Here is a 17102-nt window from a genome sequence, read left to right on the forward strand (position 1 = left end):
TACATCAATGGAAACCCAATATGGAGCTATTATTCAAGAGACCATTAGATGATTTATTCAAATTCAAGAGAGGTACGACAAACAGGTATGGAAGATGTTAGACAATCGATAATGATGTTACTTAACCCAGAAAAACAATCTACTGCAAGAGCAATTAAGAAAGGATTTATTTCAGACGGATTATTAACAAGATATTGCAAGATGATTGGACATAAATATCCAGATCATCAATGTTCGAAATGTAATGGAGGAGACAATATTATCCCAGAAGTTCAGCTAGAATAAAATCAAGAAGATAAGGATGCTAGCTAGAAGTTAAAAATCAATGGAGCAATAATAAAAGGAGACAAGGAAAATGACATATGGAAGAAAAGTTAGCCTTTCCTGAAATTTCTTTACGTAAAGAGATAGTAGATTAGATTTTTTGGAATTTAGTGCCATTATTACTTTTTGACTTCCTTGTACCTACTAATAATATACTTTAGGACTTTTTAGCACTCACTTTGTAAAAAATAAGGCACGTGTAAAGTAAGAACAGTGTAGCTAAGTTTTACGCATTTTTTTAGGCTATAAATATGTAAGCCTCCGGCAAGTTAAGGGCAAGTCTTCATGTGTTGAAGCAAAAAGCCCTCCTTTGTAAACAAAAAACTTTTGAATATTTAATAAAAAAAATATATTTCAAAGCAAAAGCTATGGATGAACAAAGCCAAGAATTATCAAATCTACCAGAACAAATATATTTATTTATGGTTATGAATAGCTAAATTCATAAATTCCTGACAATCATGATAGGATAAAACAAGTTCATGTTAGTTACTTTATAGTAGAATTATTCGAAAAATAGCATGTTAAGAAGTTTATTAGCAAAGTGGAAAAGGAGAAAAATCCCTAAGAACTATGCCATTCTAAAAATGAAACCAGTGAGACAAGAAAGCTGTGATAAGGGAGTGGACAGAGTAGAGGCGCTGTTTAAGGAAAAAGTATTCAGATTACCATGCTAATAGTGACTGAAGAACATGTTATTTAAGAATAATCTAGTATATAGTAATCTAAATTGATCATATTTTGTTATGTGTATGATTGAAGGAAATATTTTGAAAAAGCATCATATGAAAAATAAATACTTATTTATCTGACGAAGTGATAGATAAATTTAAAATATTTGTTTTGTATGTACTTAAGGATATAGAAATTGTAGATATAAGAAAAATCATATTAGAAAAAATATTTGATAAATATTTTATGACTAGAATAAATTATATACCTCACTTACCTAACTACTCTTATAAATACTTACATACCAAACCTACACATCAACCATGATAAATTACGAATATTGGAAAATGGATATAAAAAATATACAATTAATAAAAAAACTAATGAAAACAAATTTAGAAGAATATATGAGAACCAAAGATATAAAATATATAGAATACCTTAATGAAAATATAGAGGAATTAATAAGATTAAAACAAACAACTAAAGAATATTATGAAAAAGCATTTAATTAACCCACCTAAATGATAGATAATTTTGAAGTACTAGTTTTATACATACTTAAAGATATAGAAATTATAGACGTAAAGAAAATAATATGGGAAAAAATATTTAACATTGAAGATGAAGAGTTAGCTATAAATCAGATAGAATATGAGTTAGGAGAAAAATACTTAAGTGATGTCAATCACTATTACTACCTAGATAATTATTCAGATGGATATTATACAGATTAAGAAATACTAGAATATATTCAAAGAGTTAGAGAAAAACAAAGTTGGTTGTACGAAGAAATTAATTATAGAAACCAGCTTAGAAAAGGAAGAGAACAATTAAAAGAAAGATTAATTTGGATAAATAAAATCATAAAACAACTAGAATTAAAAGACAGTTTAGAATATGATTTAGACATGAAATTATTCATAGATGAAAAGACATGATAATTAACGAAATAGATAACCTAGAATTTAATATCAGATATAGTACAATTAGAATAAATTATTACAAAGAAATTTACAGTATCACAACTACTTTAGGATAAAATGATAGACTATGAGTATTTAAAATATAGGAGACAAGATATGGAAGAAATAAGATTAACAAAAATACTTATGAAAGAGAATTTAATTGAATATTTTAGAACAAAAGATATAGAATATTGAGAATACCTCCAAAATAATATACAAGAATTACAAAGACTACGAGAAAAAACTAAAGAATATTATATTAAAACATTTAATCAAATACCATCTAATCACCCCCTAAGATATGAACATTAATAAAATTAAAATAAATACACTAAAAATAAAAATGTTTAGAAAAGTTAAGAGATATCCACACACAAATAAAAATAGATCCATTAGAGCTATAATAGATCTATTTATCTATTTGTTTACCCAAGTTATCCATACCCCCTATAAATGGTATCAGATCCTATGCTAATTGAAGTTATGGAAGTAGTATATATTTAGATTTATTTGATTGTATATGGTTTGATGAACCCCGTATGGGTCTTACCTTAGGAGCATTGCTTGGTAGGTGTATACAGATGTTATGAGACAACTTCGTGTATCACATCATCATCATAATAATCATCTTCTTCATATTTTATATATATTGCACTTTTTATGTTGTACTTTTGTGTTTAATTTATGTCTATTTGTCCCTTGCTTCTTTTCTGTACTTGTGTTTAGTATATGTGTATACTTTAGAGCTATTCATAGAGATGGTGTGGACTACTATTTAGATATTTTCTTATTGTGGGTGACACACTTATAGTGTGTATTTTATATACTTTATTTTTGACTTTGCTCACTCGGCATATGATACCTACTGAGTATAAGTGGACAGTACTCATTGCTACTGCACCCTATCAGTGCAGATCCAAGTGTGAGTGCACTATACGATAGATGATTTCGGGTGGTGCTTAGAGTATTTTTTGAGGTAGCGGTCGGTCTTTACTTTCCAGAGTTGATCTACCTCCTCCTCTTATTTAGTTTATGTCTTGTTTTCATATTCAGAGACAAATTATGTTTCTTTTCAAACTATTAGTTGTATATTTTTACTTTGAGATATACTTAGTTGGTTTAAAATCGTGTCATCAGATTTTGGCGAGATTTATAGAATCATTTTTATATATTTATCTGCTATTATGGTATATGTGTGGTTCAACTTCATTCTAAAAGCCTTACTATGTTGTTTTACTCATTTTATATTAGTTTAGAGATAGGCTTATTTGTCAAGGCTTGCCGCGACAAGTGCAATCATGACCCTTAGTTTTAGGGTCATGAAAAATTAGTATCAGAGCAGTCAGGTTCATTGGTCTTATTACTGTAAGAATAAGATGTCTAGTAGAGTCTCGTGAATCAGTACGTAGACATCCATATCTCTCTTTAAGAGGTTATAAGATATCTTTAAAAAACTTCCCTTATTTTGTTCTTTATTATATGGATTCTTTCATTCCCCGTATTCTAAATTGAGTTTCACTCTTATCTGCATAGATGGTGAGAACTAAATCCCATAAGGTTAGAGATGTGGAGCCATCACCTAAGAAGAGATCTTAGTTTGAGTGGCGATTTGTGGGTCGTAGAATGACCCGAGGTAAAGGATGGTCATGAGGATCTGGCCCATCCAGAGGTAGTACTAGGGGATCTCCCCTGAGCCTCAGATTGAGCATTCTAGTGATATAAGGCCTACTCGAGTTCCATAGAGTTCTTCTACCCCTATCTTAGAGGGGTTATTGATTCACGTTGACTCATTTGGAGGAAGTTTCTTTAAGTATACCTAGTGTTCCTCTAGCTTTAGTATTGTATCCCTATCAGTGCTGGAGTCTCCTTATGGTGTTCCTTTAGTTCTAAGCGTGGATTCTCCAGTAGTACTGATATCTACTTATGGTACTATATAGACTAGGAGTGTTGTTCCTCCTTTTATGATAGTATTTGTGTATGGAATTTTGAGATCAGGAGTTCAGCTTTTATCTATGTTACCCCCTCAGGTGGAATCTCATCCAACTAGATTCACTATGCCTCTTATCATTCCAAGTATAGTTTGTCTTTTGAGGATCAGAAGGCGTTTAAGAGATTTACTCATCTGGGAGCACCCAGGTTTAGTGGTGCTATGGGCGAGGACGTCTATCAGTTATTGAATGATTATAGAAAGAAATGGCATAACCTTGTATTTTTTGTGTCTCATGGGGTTGCTTACACTATTTAACAATTGAGATATGCAGCCAAGGATAGGTGAAGGTCACGTTTTAGTTAAAGACCTCTTGGCCAAAGATGACTTAGGATCAATTTGATAAGGCCTTTTTGGGCTAGTTTGTACCATACAACTTGAGGGATCAGATGAGAGAGAGGTTTAATCACTTGGAGTAGGGATCTATGACTATTGTGAAGTATGGGGCATGTTTTCATGCCTTGTCTAAATATTTTTATGCAAGCATTGCCACCGAGTATAAGAAGATTCAGAAGTTCCTAAAGGTATTGGATGTTTTACTTTATTTTTCTACTGCCTAGATGATAGTACCAGGGGTATTATTTCAGAATATACCGGATCATGTAAAGATGATTGAGTCTATTCTTCGAGCATCTCAAGGAGGCTCCAAGAGAGTGCACCAATAGGGTGAGTTTTGAGGTTACACACCTCGAGGTAGAGATTATAAAGGTTTTTATAGGTATCATAGAAGATCCATACATGAAACTTTACATAGTTCAGGTAGTGGGTCTTCTAGTTTAGTAAATTCAGGTGGTCGTTCTAGCTTAAATATACCTCTCTTTATTCAGTCGAGCTGTAGGGTTTACTTTATATATAATAAGGTTAGTGATTTAGCCAAGGACTATCCCTACCGTTCTTCTAGGCCTACTCCTATATTGGTAGTAAGAGATAGTTCTATTACAGATACATAAGGCAGAGGCAATGATGCTCATGGTTTTGGTCGCAGGGCTACTTAGTCAGGCGGTAAACGTGGACAACGTTATGCTATACCCAATAGATCTGAGGTAAAGAATTCTGACACTATTATCATTGGTATCGTCCCAATTTATTTGAGATTTGTATCTGTGTTATTTGATCTGGGGTCGACTTTCTCCTATATGTTTGAATATTTTACTTTGGGTTTTGATTTTTCTATTAAGCCTCTTGCCATTCCTATCATGTATCTATACCTGTACGAGACTCTTTAATGGTGGATCGGGTGTACAATCCTATGTTTTGAATTTTGCAGGCCGTGAGACTTGGGTAATTTAAATTATCCTAGATATAGTGGATTTTGACATCATCTTAGGTACGAATTGGTTAGCTCCTTATCATGTTATCAAAGAATGTTATGCTAAGATTGTCACTTTAGGTTCACTAGGTGTGTTAAGTATAACTTGGAAGTGTGCACTTAATTTAGGTCCCAAGGGAGTTATATTCTTTCTCCAGGCTCGTCGTTTGGTAGAAAGAGAGTGTTTATCTTATTTGGCACGTATTATATGATACTAGTGTTGATTCCTTACCTCTTTTGGATTTTGTTCATATTGTCCATGGGTTCATAAATGTTTTTTTCTACGGACTTGCCAGGTATGCCTCTAGAACGAGATATTGACTTCACCATTGATGTTAAGCTGGGGACCAAGACCATCTCTATTCCTCTTTATAGGATAACCCCAATAGAGTTGAAGAAATTAAAGGATCAAACACAGGAGTTTTTGAATAAGGATTTATCCAACCTAGTGTATCACCTTGGGGTGTACCTGTCTTGTTTATGAAGAAAACGAATGGGTTTATGCGTATGTGTATTAATTATTGGTAGTAGAATAAGGTGGCAATTAAGAATAAGTATCCTCTTCATCATATTGATGATTTATTTGATCAACTTTAGGGTGTTTTGGTGTTTTTAAAGTTTGATTTGAGGTTTGGTATCACCATTTTAGCATTAGATCTTTGGATATTCTAAAGACCGCTTTTTGGACTCGGTACGATCATTATGAGTTCTTGGTCATGTCCTTCAGGTTAAACAATGCCTAAGTGACGTTCATAGAGTTAATGAACCAGGTATTTCTACCGTATCTCAACTCTTTTGTCATTGCATTTATAGATGATATCATTGTTTATTCCAAGAGTGAGGCTAATCATGAGGAGCATTTACAATTGTACTTTAAAGATTGAGAAAATAAGAAGTTGTATACTAAGTTCTCTAAGTGTGAATTTTAGTTGGACTCTATTTTATTCTTGGTTACTGTGGTGACCAAGGATGGTATTATAGTCGATTTGGCCAAGATTCCAATGGTTCATGATTGGGATAGGCATACTTATCCTTTCGAGCTTCAGAGTTGTATTGATTTGGTAGGTTACTATCAACTTTCTAAAGGGTTTTTCATCTATTGCAAATTCATTGACCAAGTTGACTTAGAAGATGATTTCCTTTTAGGATTCCAATGCTTGTGAGGAGAGTTTTAAAAGTTCAAGGATTTCTTGAACTCAACTCCTATCTTTACTATTCCGTAGAAGGGCATGGGTTTTACCATCTTTTATGATGCATCTGGTGTTGGATTAAGTGCTGTATTGATGCATGAGGGTAAGGTGATTCGTATCGTTCTCATCAATTAAATCCCCACAAGAGGAATTACCCAACCTATAATTTAGAGTTGTGTGCAGTTGTAATTGATTTAAAGTTGTGGAGTCATTACTTTTATGGGGTACGTTGTGAGATCTTCTCGGATTATCATAACCTTTAGTATTTCTTTACCCAATAAGATCTTAATATGAGTCAACATCATTGGCTTGAGTTGATTAAGGTTTATGACCTGACTATTCTCTATTATTCGAGCAAGGCTAATGTGGTTACGGATACCTTGAGTCATAAGTTGGCTAGCATAGGTAGCTTGACACATCTTTTGATCCCGGAGAGACTTTTTGCCTTTGAGGTTCGGCTAACCAAATAGTTAGGCTTGATATTTTGATACCTAGACATGTTTCGACATTTGTGGAGGTTAGGTCTTCCTTGATAGATCAGATTTGGGCTTGTCAGTATGATGATGTTGGGTTGAGAATGTTTTGGATAAGGTGTTTGTAATGTCCCAAATCTTGTACCCGGAATGCTACACGGTGCCCATAACCCCGAATAACCACAAGCTAACCCATGACTGATATCTATAAATTGAGCACTAAATAATAGTAATAATATTATAAATGCGGAAACATAAACTGCAAGGCCATAAAGTTCAATACTAGTACATAACTAAAAAATATGGTATAACAATACCAAAACAGCTCAGATAATTGTCTGAACATACTATAGTTTGAAAGCCTCTATACTGTCTGAATAAGGAGTTGATGGGACATGTCCCCAACTAACCCCAACTACTGAAATAAACTAAAAACTAAAATAGTAATGTGATCATCATGTCCTCGAAGGATGAGGACTCTCTGGTATCTCTGATCGCTAAACTGGGATTCTACTGGTTCTCTGGAGCTCGTGCTTCTAAACCTATGGTATAAGACACCATAGCCAAAATGCATCGGTACTTTGAATGTACTGGTATGCAAGTAAGGTAGGCTGAATGCAATAGGTTCATATGCATGAATAATACTAACTGACTGACTAACATGAACGTGAGAATACATATATGCATACGTAACTGTAACTGAGATCATGGTAGGACTGAATACTAAGTTCTAAATATTGAGTCTACTGATATTGATGTCTGAGTCACTGATGAGTGAGAAACTAATATTGTATTATTAAATACTGAGGGAATGATACTGTGTTACTGATACATGGATAACTGTGTCTGACAGTTCTGATTGTGAAGAACTGGTTTGGTTAACTGTATCTAACAGTCCTGAAGCTGAATACTAATAACATAAGTTCTAATAACTGATATAACTGATAACATGAGTGACTATATCTGACAGTCCTTAACTTGAAGGAACTAGTTAAGTACTGTATTGTATCTGTGTAACTGAATTTGAGATCAGTCCTATCTAGCGGGTAATCTCTAAATCTGGTGATACCATTACTAATTGACCATAGTTGAGATGAGTCCTATCTAGTGGATGATCCCAGAGTCTATTTATAATATAAGGGTTGACTGTATCTGACAGTCCTAAATCTATACTACTGAGCTGAATTGACTGTATCTGACAGTCCTAATTCTGTAACTGAAACTGTGGGATGTATTCATCTAACTGACATGCCCCATACTAAGCTAACTGGGGTCCAACCTGTAACCTCAACTGGAAGGGTATCAGTACCACGCCACTAGTAAAGACAGCTGCTGTGGAGTCAGTCCTAATCTAGCGGGTGACACCTGGGATCAGTCCTATATATTTAAATGTACTAACGGGTGATCCCTGAGTATGTTAGTCCTATCTAATGGGTGACATCTCATACCTACACGGGCTATATAGTTCTGGAACTTAAGGATTGCTTCTAGGGATTTCAGTCCTATCTAGAGGGTGTGTCCCCATCCCTAGGCTCGTTCGGTGCTGAATCCTACTCCCATCTGAAAGACACTGAGCAGATGAACTGAATTGAACTAATTAACTGAACTGAACTGATACTAGTGGTATTGTCTAGCGAAGCTAAACTGAACTTACTGAGTTCTGTTGACTGACGGAATGTACTGGGTATCGAGGGCTGATTGAGAATACTGAAGTTACTGAGATTACTGAGCTACTAAAATTATTGAGATTTCTGAGATTTCCTGAGTCACATGACTGACTGAGTTCTATGGATCATAGCTTAACTGAGGAGATTGTGAAAACATAACATGGCTCTAGGCACACAGCTAAATGTTCGGGTACACGTACCCCCAGGACTCGATGAGAAGAAATTGACATAGCATGGCTTACTTTAACATATGACCAACAACATAATTCATAATTCATATATTGAAGCACTTCATCAAACATGTGATATGCATAAGATTTTACATACATGGGGATTTCATGATATCATACTAGTTGGGCATTATTCCTTCATCTAGGCATTTAATCATACATATGGTAGGCATAACACATGTAGACAACATTATACAACAATTAATCATCATGATTCATCTCTAATTTCATCATCCTAGGTTTTATTTATAGGTTTATATGAATATACATCTGTACAAATCAATTCCATATAATGTTGATCACCCAACATGGATTTGAATTTAATTGATCATTCTCAACATAAATAAAAAAAACCCAAGATGAAATTCATAAAGAAATCCATAAACTTAAACTTAGAAAAGAGATTCTCGGGCTACATAGATTAAAGGAGTCCATGAATGAACACTACAAAAACCTGGGATGTGATTTCTTGAGGATTGACGGTGAAACCTTCTTTAATTTGAATCCCCAATAGAAACCCTAGCTTGTTCTTGAGAGAAACTTGAGAGAAACTAGTATATTTTTGATAAAATATAGTTGAATAACGTGTTATAGGGTATATATAGGGGTGGGAAATTGACCCTTTTAACCCTGAACGCGTCTTTAATTTCTGAGAAAATTTCCTGATTTTCATCCTTAGCGCAACGCGGCGCTATCGCGCCGTATCTCTAGAAAGTCACAAATGGAAAATTACAGGGTGGCACAACACGGAGCTATTGTATTTCCACCTTGTCTGCGACCTGGAAGTTTGGCGCGATGCATTACTATCGCGGATCTACACTACAAATTGACAATTGCCGTTTGAGCTATCTCTGCGACGCGCTGAAGGCTCAGGTGATACACTGTCTCACTAAAAAAGCTCTAACTCTTCACTCGAGTGTCAAATTTTGGTGAATTTGGTATCGATGGAAATCTTATTCGATTTTCCATACGATAAAAAGTGAAAATATTAAAAATACCATGTGTACAAAAGTGGATTTATCTTTCAAAGAAAGCTTCTAACATTCTTGGGAAACTTTTCAAGCTAGGAAAAGTACGGTGTATTTTAGTGTTGAGTGGTGAGGCTAAGAAAGTCTCACTTAATCTAGTTGATGTTTTAAGGATTGAAGGTCAAGTCTGTGTGCCGAGAGTGGGTGATTAGGTGAGATTGATTTTGGAAGAGGCTCATTGTTCTAGTTATTCCATCACCAAAGAGTGATTAAGATGTATTATGATTTGAGATAACATTACTGGTGGGGTGGTATGAAGAAGGACTTAGCAGTTTTTATAGCTCATTCCTATGTTATCAGTAGGTGAAGGGCGAGCATTTGAGGCTGGTGGTTTGCTCCAGAGGTTACCCACTCTAAAGTGGAAATGGGAATGGATCACTATAGACTTTGTGTCTGGATTGCCTCATACTTCTCGTGGTTTTGATAGTATTTGGATTATCATGGATTGATTTACCAAATCTACTTATTTTATTTTAGTTCAAGTTTTTTTCAGTTCTAAGAGGTTGGCCCGTATTTATACTCATGAGATAGTTTATGTTCACGATTTTCTAGTGTCTATCATCTTAGATTGATGTTCTATTTTTACATCTCACTTTTGGAACACTATTTAGGAGAAGTTGGGTACCCGAGTTGATCTTAGAACAACTTTTCACCCCCAGACCAATGGTTAATTAGATCAAACTATTCAGGTTCTAGAGGATATGCTCTATGTTTGTGTTATGGACTTTGGTGGTCAGTGAGAAAAACATCTAGCTTTGGCAGAGTTTGCATGTAATAATAGCTACCATTCCACTATTGAGATGGATACCTTTGAGGCATTGTATGGTAGGTATTATCACTCTTTAATTGGTTGATTTAAGGTTTCTGAGATTAGATCTCGAGGTATGAACTTACTTAATGATTCCTTGGATAGAGTTTTGGTCATTTAGGATAGAATTTGAGTGGCTCAGAGTAGGCAAAACTACTATACAGATTGTAAACTTCATTCCCTGAGATTTAGTGTTAGTGATCGAGTCTTTCTTCATGTGTCTCCCATAAAGGGCATGGTGAGGTTTGGAAAGAGGGGCAAGCTTAGCCCAGGTATATTGGACTATTTGAGATTCTTAGGACCACTGGGGATGTAGCTTATGAGTTAGCATTGCCCCCTGATTTATCAGTTGTTCATCCAATTTTTTATGTGTTCATACTTCAACATTACATTTTGACAATTCTGATGTTATTAGTTGGGATTTAATGCAGTTAGATGAGAGGTTGTATTTTGTTTAGAAACCTATCTCCACTAGATAGAGACGTTAGGCGGTTGTGTTCTAGAGATATTCCAGTGGTTAAGGTCTAGTGGAGGCATCAACTTGTCGATGAGGATACTTGGGAGGTCGAATTTGATATGCATGGTTGTTATCCCTAGATTTTTGCTAATTTAGGTATTCATTTCTGTGTAATTTGAGCATTTTAACCCTCCTTGTGGTTGCTTTGTGGTATTTCTTGAGTATAGGGATGATTGACGCAGTTCCCAGTGCTTCTTGGTGTGATTTATTCATGTTTGTGATTTTTGGTGGTTGAAAGGGCTTCACAGTTGACTTCGGTCAATATTTAGTGTTCTGTGCATCGAATGGCAAAACAAACTGCATCAAAAGATATGGAAAGTTGATTTTAGGTTGGTAACATAGTTGGTGTGATTTTATGGATTTTGTATCTCATTTTGATCCACAATTTGAAAAGTTGTGAAACTAGGTCTCAGGGGTCAATTTTTTGAAAATGACATTTTTCAAAGACTGATATCTCCTTTGAGTCTGGAGCATCGAATTTGGTAGAGTAGTATAGTTTGTTTGTGTTCATGATATTTGGATGAATATCGAGGGGTCTGTGGAGACTTTGAATTCTTAAATCTCCAGCTGATGCACCACTCAGCTGCTGTATTCTCTTAAGCGACAGTTGGGTTACTTAAGCGGCTAGCCGGTCGCTTGAGCAACTTGGTTAACCAACTTATGTGCTATGGTTTCATAGCATTTTGACTCTTAAAACGATGAAAATATGCAAGTTACTTTGGTCTTTTTTTTAGATATGACGCATTTTATGTTATGTTTTGCAGGTAACCAGGTTTTGGAGTTGAATAGGAGAAAAGATGTGAAAAATTGAAGATTTTGGACACCTAAGTGGGTACCTACACCTCATAGGTACTACTAACATGGAGTAGGTGTCAGAATATATGTCAGAAAGTTGAATTTCAAAAATTCAGAGAGATGAAGAAATTTAACTACCACCTACACCAGACCACCGACGGGTTGTAGGTAGTACCTACACCCTGTAGGTGTCAGAAATAATGAAGTTTAGAGAGCTCTCAGGAGATTTGGGACACTAGCACCTACGGTGGAACCACCTACGCCCTGTAGGTGGTCATCGACTTTGATTTTCCTCTTTTGTTTAGGATTGGTTTCCTAAGGTTTCCTGGTATTCTATAAATATTTGTTTTATGTTTTTAGTTAATTTATACACTCTTACTACTTTCAAATATATATTTGATTCTAAGATTTGATTTTGATCTTGAGATTCTTGTGTTCTTTCTTTTGGTTGATTATTCAATTTGAGACTCTGAATTTTATTTGTTAATTATTGTGAGAATGATTTAATGCCTTCCATTATGAATTTTATTGATTGTTTTACAATGATGAGTGGCTAATTCCTTCAGCCAGGGTTGTGGGAACCTATGTGAACTAAGGAAGTTGTGGAAATTTTCAATCTTTATAGATTATTGTTGCTACATGTATTATGGTTTTCTTTGCTCTTATTGATTTCTTAAAAGTTATAAATGCTAGGATCCTGCCTGTATTCACTACTAACCTGAGAGGGAGATAGAAATTAGGAAAAGTAGATCACAATAGTGATTTGAAGTTAATTGTCGAAATAAGCTAATCATCACGATCTATTTAAAATAATTACCTTCATCTAATCAACTTAAGACCGAGAGTAGATATTTGAAACTGGGGTCCAAGGCAAGGGTTAGTAAGGCGGTACTCTGAGACCAAGATCAGATAAGTGAGATTCACCAAAGTGTGTCGAGAGGTTGTTGGTGATACATAACTTTCCAGATTCTACATGCACAATAGTTTGATAGTTGGATTGATCATGATAAACCTACAGAGTTAGAAGCCAATGGGAACCCAAGACTAGCGTTCATTTTTGATTTGTTACAACCAAAGCATTCCACATCTTGTTACTTTTCACAAATTACAACTACAATCCCCCTATTTGCTTTTCTATATTACCCGTTGATTTTAGCAAACTTGAGAGATAGTCAATGTATTCCCTGTGGGTTTGACCCCAACCTAAGTTGGATTACTATATTTTGTAAAGACCTCTTTAACTTCAATTTGAGATATAACCTTGGGCGATATCAAAATTTGGCACGATTGCCAGGGAGTATGGTGTGATTGTTGATTGATGCTGTTGATGTTTTTAGGTTTTTGTTTTTTGTTTTTAGTTGGGTGTATGCCTAAAACAAGGAGTAGAGGCAATACCTTATTCCCACTTAATCCCGAACCAGAGAGAATCCTACAGCTGACTAGTAGGATCACTAAAAATGTACGAGAAGCCATCTTAAAGGGGTTCAAGATAACACAAATGTTGTGCCTTCCCCTCCCCTCAGAGATATTCAAGACATTTTTGATCAAAGAATAAAGCAGTAGAAGAAGTTTCTAACTAGAGAAGGGATGAATGTGTTCAAAATATAGCTTGGGAGGTAGAGTTACAGAGGAAGAGATAAGAGGTAGATCGTTGTGCAACACTCGATGGAAATTGAGATAGAGTTAGCGGTGTACACCCTACCTATTAGTACTTGACACCACATGATGATCCAGAGGAGAGCCTGGGTATGTTGAGCTTATCGAGATAAAGCCAACATTCCTCTTGCACTACCACTGAATGTGAAGTTCGATATCACGAGTTCCATGATCCAACTCTTGAATCTGAAAAGTGCGTTTGTAGGCTTACAGATAGAGGATGCAAACATACACCTTAGAAAATTTATTGGAATTTGCACTTCATACACTATACCTGGGGTAAATTAGAAAGCACTGAGACTTAGGTTGTTCTAATTTTCTTTAACTGGTGAAGACACATTGTGGTTAGGGCAACTTCCTCGAGGAACAATCACTACTTGGAGTAAGTTATGGAGGTAGTTTTAGGATTGTTTGTTTCAACCATAAAAAATGCTTCAGTTGAAGGATGAGATATGTAGTTTCAGGCAGTTACACTCTGAGTTGATGTATGAGGCATGGTTCTAATTAAAAAAGAAGTTGATGATGACGCCTAACCATAGGATTTTGGGGTAGAGCCTTCTTGAGATTTTCTATCGATCCCTTAACACTAGTTCGAGACCTATGGAAGAGACTATTACTGGTGAAGAATTCATACATCAACTTTAGGAGACAGCATAAGATATATTAGATCAGATCTCTCTCACCAACTGAGGATAGCATACACGGGAGACAGAGAGAGGTACTGGCACATATGCTATCAATGCTTCCAGTGAGCATAGAGTTGTTGATAAGACAGTGACGTAGGAAGTTGCGCATCTAAGGACAAAGGTTGGGTTATTGACAAAGAAGTTTGCATCGATGAATTCTGAGAAAGTGAATGCTGTAGGATCACAGGGTAAGGCCTCTAGATCATATGATTCTGATTTAGAAGAAGAGGCAAAGTACCTAGATAGAGAGTTGTCGGGTTTCCAAGCCAAAGGGAAAGGAAACTAAGGTCAAAGCTATTACGGGGATAGGTACAAAAATAAGAGCAGAGTTTGGGACAGTGACTGAAGATGCTAGGATGATTACAAGGAGCAAGGTGGTGTGTATGTTTCACGAGACAGTCGTGACACTGAGTCAAGGATAAATGCTATGTTGTCCAAGATGGTCAAGGGTCAGGAAAATTAGGAAAATTTCATTAAGGAGATTAAGGTAGATATCTTAGGATTGAACCAAATGGTAGAGTCACTTGCTACTATAATAAAGCAATTGGAGCATCATTTTGGACAATAATCTGCAACTTTGAATCAGAGGAAGTCGAGCACCATTCTAAGCAACAAAGTTCAAAATCCTAGGAACAATGGTCATTGCTTAGCCATTATCACTCGGAGTAGTAAGGTAATTGTTGATCCCCCTATGCCTACTATTGATGAGCCAAAGAATGATAGTGCTATGGTTGATGAGATACTTGAAGTGGATGTAGAAAAGGCTACGAGTGTTGATTTTGACGCTGAGAAGGACAAAGGTAAGGAAAACATCGTTGAGCCTGTAGTGAAGAAAATTCCACAACCTCCACAACTTTTTCCTCAAAGGCTAAAATAGAAAAAGGATAAAGGAAAGTTCAAAAAGTTCATTGCCATGCTGAAAGTGTTGAGCTTGAACATCCTTCTTCTTGAGGATATTGAGCACATTCATGGATACACCAAGTTTATGCAGGTATTGGTAACTAAGAAGAGAGTTGTGAGTTTTTAGGATGTTGGGGGATTGAAACACTATAGTGCATTAGTTCTTGATATCTATCTCTAAAGAAAGGTGATCCCAGAGCATTTATAATTATATTCGCACCATTGGGACATCCAGGTTTGCTAGATCATTATATGACTTGGGAGCCAACAAACAATTGGTCTTGAGCCCTTCAGAACCTATGACAATATGGTTGTTGATGGCAGATCGTACAGTAAAGAAACTCGTAGGCATATCATTTGATGTTTGGGTGTAGGTTGACAACTTTATTTTTCTGGCTGACTTTATTATCCTGGATTGTGAAGTTGAATTCGAGATGCCCATAATCTTTGGGAGTGATAAAGTGGAGAAAGGGGAGCTTAAGTTCAGAGTGAATACTGAGAAGGTAACATTCAACATCCATAGAACTATGAAGCTTCCAACTGACATGAGGGTGGTTTCGATTATACATTGTGTTGATGACCCATGAGGCCACTTATTTGGTTACCTTAATGAATTTTAAGTAATCAAGGTAACCGCGTCATGCTGTGACATAAAGTATGCATTGCATTGTAGAAAACCCATCGGCTTATTGGTGAAGTTTGTGCAACAAACATAGCCACGTTGTGCTGCAACATTAAGTCAAGTGTTGGGTGGGAGGCAACCCACTATTTTAGTGTTCACATTATTTTTCTTTTATGTAGGTCTATATCATGAGGAACAACCTAGAACATAGTAAATCATCACTTAATTTAGATTATTCAAGGTAAGGGGACTTATTTACTCACTCATGGAGGTCATAAGTTCCACTCAAGCCAGTTAATTTGTGCAATTAAAGTTAGAAGAAGATTTTGAGGGCTTTTGGGAATTTTTGAACTTTCACCTACAAACCTACTTAGTGGGTTGTAATTAACACTTATAACCTTATAATTAGTGAAATATGTGTTAGAATATAAAGTTTAGAGAGTAGGGAAGCATAAAAATTTAGGCCCATCTACAAAAGGGTACCTATGGGCTGTAGGTACCACCTATGCCCCGTAGTGGTGCCGTTAGTGACCAATTTTTGGGCATAATATTTTTAAAATATTGGGCCTACCCTGACCCTACCCATTCTAAAACTTGCCTACCATCAAATTTAAAAGATTAAAATTCAATTATCAGGCCTCATAATCCTCAAAATTCCAACTTCCTCTAAAATTCAAAACTTTCCATATTCCTCTCAAACTTTATATAAGGAAATACTCATCCCTCAGCCCATCACTTGCGCGCATAATAATCTTTTATGGCTAGGGTTTTGAAACTACTTCAAGCTTCTACTTTCATCTTTCAAATTCAAAATCAAGTTAAACTTCCTGGCTCCTATGAATTGTGTAATATGATATTAACATAGAATAAGTAAGTTGTTGCTTGAATATGCTTGAAAATTATGTAAAATTCAAAATTTCTTGTTTATAGGAGCCTAGAATCATTAAAAAATGAAAATTTAGGGCATTGTTCTTGAATTAAAACCCTGTGATCTGGCCCTATTTGGAAGGAGAAGTTAAAAAGGTGTTGAAATTCAAAAGTGTACATGCCTTTCCTGTGTTTGACATGTGCATTATTGGACTGGAATAAGCTATGGTTTACTATATAAGGATGTAAGATTTGAAAAACAATTAAAGTTTAATAATTTTGATTTTTCTTTGAATTTTGCACCCCCTTATTCTCTTTCATGCACTAACACTTGCTTTTATAGGTACTATGGCACCAAAGAAGGCAGGAGCATCGAGGCAACGAGATGAATACCCCGATCGCA

This window comes from Capsicum annuum, chromosome 1 (genome assembly GCF_002878395.1).
Source record: "Capsicum annuum cultivar UCD-10X-F1 chromosome 1, UCD10Xv1.1, whole genome shotgun sequence".
NCBI classification, from domain to species: domain Eukaryota; kingdom Viridiplantae; phylum Streptophyta; class Magnoliopsida; order Solanales; family Solanaceae; genus Capsicum; species Capsicum annuum.